Source organism: Arachis duranensis, chromosome 4 (genome assembly GCF_000817695.3).
Source record: "Arachis duranensis cultivar V14167 chromosome 4, aradu.V14167.gnm2.J7QH, whole genome shotgun sequence".
NCBI classification, from domain to species: domain Eukaryota; kingdom Viridiplantae; phylum Streptophyta; class Magnoliopsida; order Fabales; family Fabaceae; genus Arachis; species Arachis duranensis.
In genome coordinates, this window is record NC_029775.3 from 91,128,192 (window position 1) to 91,133,082 (window position 4,891).

Below are 4,891 nucleotides of genomic sequence, written 5' to 3' on the forward strand. Positions count from 1 at the left end.
AGGATGCTTGGTGATTATACTACACCTACTTCCAAGTTTGATGGAAGAAGCATCTCAATTCCTACCATTAGAGCAAACAATTTTGAGCTGAAACCTCAACTAGTTGCTCTAATGCAACAAAACTGCAAGTTTCATGGACTTCTATCAGAAGATTCCTACCAGTTTTTAACCGAGTTCTTGCAGATCTGTGAGACTGTTAAGACTAATGGAGTAGATCCTGAAGTCTACAGGCTTATGCTTTTCCCTTTTACTGTAAGAGACAGAGCTAGAACATGGTTGGACTCACAACCTAAGGATAGCCTGGACTCTTGGGATAAGCTGGTCACGGCCTTCTTGGTTAAATTCTTTCCTCCTCAAAAGCTGAGCAAGCTTAGAGTGGATGTTTAGACCTTCAAGCAAAAAGATGGTGAATCCCTCTATGAAGCTTGGGAAAGATACAAGCAGATGACCAAAAAGTGTCCTTCTGACATGTTTTCAGAGTGGACCATGACAGATATATTCTATTATGGTCTATTTGAGTTCTCTAAGATGTCACTGGATCATTCTGCAGGCGGATCTATTCACCTAAAGAAAACGCCTGCAGAAGCTCAAGAACTCATTGACATGGTTGCAAATAACCAATTCATGTATACTTCTGAGAGGAATTTCGTGAGTAATGGGATGCCTCAAAGGAAGGAAGTTCTTGAAATTGATGCTCTGAATGCCATATTGGCTCAGAACAAAATGTTGACTCAGCAAGTCAACATGATTTCTCAAAGTCTGAATGGATGGCAAAATGCATCCAACAGTACTAAAGAGGCCTCTCCTGAAGAAGACGCTTATGATCCTGAAAACCCTACAATGGCATAAGTAAATTACATGGGGGAAGCCTTTGGCAACACCTATAACCCCTCATGGAGAAATCATCCAAATTTCTCATGGAAGGATCAACAAAAGCCTCAACAAGGCTTTAATAATGGTGGAAGAAACAGGTTTAGCAATAGCAAGCCTTTTCCATCATTTTCTCAGCAACAGACAGAGAATTCTGAGCAGAGCACCTCTAACTTAGCAAATATAGTCTCTGATCTATCTAAGGCCACTCTAAGCTTCATGAGTGAAACAAGGTCCTCCATTAGAAATTTGGAGGCACAAGTGGGCCAGCTGAGTAAGAAAGTCACTGAAACTCCTCCTAGTACTCTCCCAAACAATACTGAAGAGAATCCAAAAAGAGAGTGTAAGGCCATTGACATAATCAACATGGCCGAACCTAGAAAGGAAGGAGAGGACGTGAATCCCAATGAGGAAGACCTCAGGGGACGTCTCTCAAGCAAGAAGGAGTTCCTTAGTGAGGACTTAAAGGAATCTGAAGGTCATATAGAGACAATAGAGATCCCAATAAACCTCCTTCTGCCATTCATGAGCTCTGAAAACTATTCTTCCTCTGAAGAGGATGAAGATGTAACTGGAAAGCAAGTTGCTCAATATCTAGGAGCTATCATGAAGCTAAAAATGCCAATTTGTTTGGTAATGAGACTTGGAAAGGTGAACCTCCCTTGCTCATTGGTGAACTAGATACATGGGTTCAGCAAACTTTACTTCAAAAGAAACAAGATCCTGGTAAATTCTTAATACCCTGTACCATAGGCACCATGACCTTTGAAAAGGCTCTGTGTGACCTAGGGTCAGGCATAAATCTTATGCCACTCTCTGTAATGGAGAAGCTAGGGATCATTGAGGTACAGCCTGCCATATTCTCATTGCAAATGGCAGACAAGTCAGTAAGACAAGCTTATGGATTGGTAGAGGACGTGTTGGTAAAGGTTGAAGGCCTTTACATCCCTGCTGATTTCATAATCTTAGACACTAGGAAGGAGGGGGATGAATGCATCATCCTTGGAAGACCTTTCCTAGCCACAGCAGAAGATGTGATAGATGTTAACAGAGGAGAATTAGTCCTTCAATTTAATGGGGACTACCTTGTGTTTAAGATCCAAGGGTGTTCTTTTGTAACAATGGAAAGGAAGCATGAAAAGCTTCTCTCAGTACAGAGTCAAACAGAGCCCCCACAATCAAAATGTAAGTTTGGTGTTGGGAGGCCATAGCCAAACTCTAAGTTTGGTGTTGAATCCCCACATCTAAACTCCAAGTTTGGTGTTGGGAGTCTACAACATTGACCTGATCACCTGTGAGGCTCCACGAGAGCCCACTGTCAAGCTATTGACATTAAAGAAGCGCTTATTGGGAGGCAACCCAATTTTTATTTATCTAATTTTATTTTTATTTTTATTTTTATTTTATGTTTTATTAGGTTCATGATCATGAGGAGTCACAAAATAAATACTAAAATTAAAAATAGAATAAAAAAATAGCAGAAAAAAAAAGCACACCCTGGAGGAAGGTCTTACTACCGTTTAAACACCAGTAAGGAGCATCTGGCTGGTGTTCAACGCCAGAACAGAGCATGGATCTGGTGTTGAATGCCAGAAATAAAGAACATCCTGGTGTCTAAACGCCAGGAATACACCCTGAGGAAAGCTGGCGCTGAACGCCAGAAACAAGCATGGAACTGGCGTTCAACGCCAGAAACATGCTGCAAATGGGCGTTGAACGCCCAAAACAAGCATGAAGCTAGCGTTCAACGCCAGAAACAAGCACCAATCTGGCGTTGAACACCAGAATTGCATGAAAAGGGCATTTTACACGCCTCATTGGTGCAGGGATGTAAATCCTTGACACCTCAGGATCTGTGGACCCCACAGGATCCCCACCTACCTCAACTCACCTTCTCTCCACTTCACACAACCCAATAAACACCCTTCCCCAAAACCCTTCACCAATCACCTCAATCTCTCTTCCCCATCACCTCTTCACCACTCACATCCATCCACTCTTCCCCAAAAACTCCACCTACCTTCAAAATTCAAAATCTCTTTCCCACCCAAACCCACCCTAAATAGCCGAACCTACTCCCTCTCCCTTCACTATATAAACCCCTCCATCCTTCTTCATTTTCATAAACCACAACCCTCTCTTCTTCACCTTGGCCGAAACCACACACTTCTCCCTTTCCTCTATATTTTCTTCTTCTTCTTCTTCTTCTTCTTCTTCTTTCTTCTCTTGCTCAAGGGCGAGCAATATTCTAAGTTTGGTGTGGTAAAAACATAGCTTTTTTGTTTTTTCATAACCATTGATGGCACCTAAGGCCGGAGAAACCTCTAGAAAAGGGAAAGGAAAGACAAAAGCTTCCACCTCCGAGTCATGGGAGATTGAGAGATTCATCTCCAAAGCCCATCAAGACCACTTCTATGAAGTTGTGGCCAAGAAGAAGGTGATCCCCGAGGTCCCTTTCAAGCTCAAGAAAAATGAGTATCCAGAGATCCGACATGAGATCCAAAGAAGAGGTTGGAAAGTTCTGACCAACCCCATTCAACAAGTCGGAATCTTAATGGTTCAAGAGTTCTATGCCAATGCATGGATCACTAGGAACCATGATCAAAGTGTGAACCCGAATCCAAAGAATTATCTTACAATGGTTCAGGGGAAATACTTAGATTTTAGTCCGGAAAATGTGAGGTTGGCGTTCAACTTGCCCATGATGCAAGGAGATACACGCCCCTACACTAGAAGGGTCAACTTTGATCAAAGATTGGACCAAGTTCTTATGGACATATGTGTAGAAGGAGCTCAATGGAAAAGAGACTCCAAAGGCAAGCCAGTTCAATTAAGAATACTGGACCTCAAGCTTATGGCTAGAGGATGCTTGGAGTTCATCCAACGCTCCATCATCCCCACTAGCAACCGATCCAAAGTTACTGTGGATCGGGCCATCATGATTCATAGCATCATGAATGGAGAGGAAGTATAAGTTCATGAAGTCATCTCCCTTGAATTCTACAAAATATCCGAAAAGTCCTCCACCATGGCAAGGCTAGCTTTTTCTCATCTTATTTGCCATCTATGTTACTCAGCTGGAGTTATCATAGAAGGAAACATCCCCATTGAGGAGGATAAGCCCATCACTAAGAAGAAGATGGAGCAAACAAGAGAGCCCACTCATGGATCCCAAGAGACGCATGAGGAAGCTCATCACCAAGAAATTCCGGAGATGCTTCAAGGGATGCACTTTCCTCCCAACAATTATTGGGAACAACTCAACACTTCTCTAGAAGATTTGAGTTACAATATGGATCAATTAAAGGTGGAACATCAAGAACACTCCATCATTCTCCATAAAATTAGAGAAGATCAAAGAGCAATGAGGGAGGAGAAACAAAGGCAAGGAAGAAACATAGAAGAGCTCAAGGACATCATTGGTTTTTCAAGAAGAAAGCGCCACCATCACTAAGGTGGACTCTTTCCTTGTTCTTATTCTCTGTTTTTCGATTTTTAAGCTTTATGTTATCTATGTTTGTGTCTTTATTACATGATCATTAGTACGTAGTAACTATGTCTTAAAGCTATGAATAATTCCATGAATCCTTCACCTTTCTTAAATGAAACATGTTTTTAATACAAAAGAACAAGAAGTACATGAATTTCAAATTTATCCTTGAATTTAGTTTAATTATATTGATGTGGTGACAATACTTTTTGTTTTCTGAATAAATGCTTGAACAGTGCATATTTTTGATCCTGTTGTTTATGAATGTTAAAATTGTTGGCTCTTGAAAGAATGATGAACAAAGAGAAATGCTATTGATGAGCGGATAATTTGTATGCTTTTTGGCATTGTTTTTAGTATGTTTTTAGTATAATTTAGTTAGTTTTTAGTATATTTTTATTAGTTTTTAGCTAAAATTCACTTTTCTGGACTTTACTATGAGCTTGTGTGTTTTTCTGTGATTTCAGGTATTTTCTGGCTGAAATTGAGGGTCCTGAGCAAAAATCTGATTCAGAGGCTGAAAAGGACTGC

The 4,891-nt window shown here is 40.8% G+C and overlaps 1 non-coding gene across 1 annotated transcript; it reads right to left on the reverse strand.

The window, feature by feature from the left end:
- Positions 1-366: 366 nt before the first annotated feature.
- Positions 367-470, reverse strand: LOC127747051 (small nucleolar RNA R71). Its single transcript, XR_008008856.1, has one exon. It is a non-coding gene; the product is annotated as a small nucleolar RNA R71 (small nucleolar RNA).
- Between the last annotated feature and the right edge of the window lie 4,421 nt (positions 471-4,891).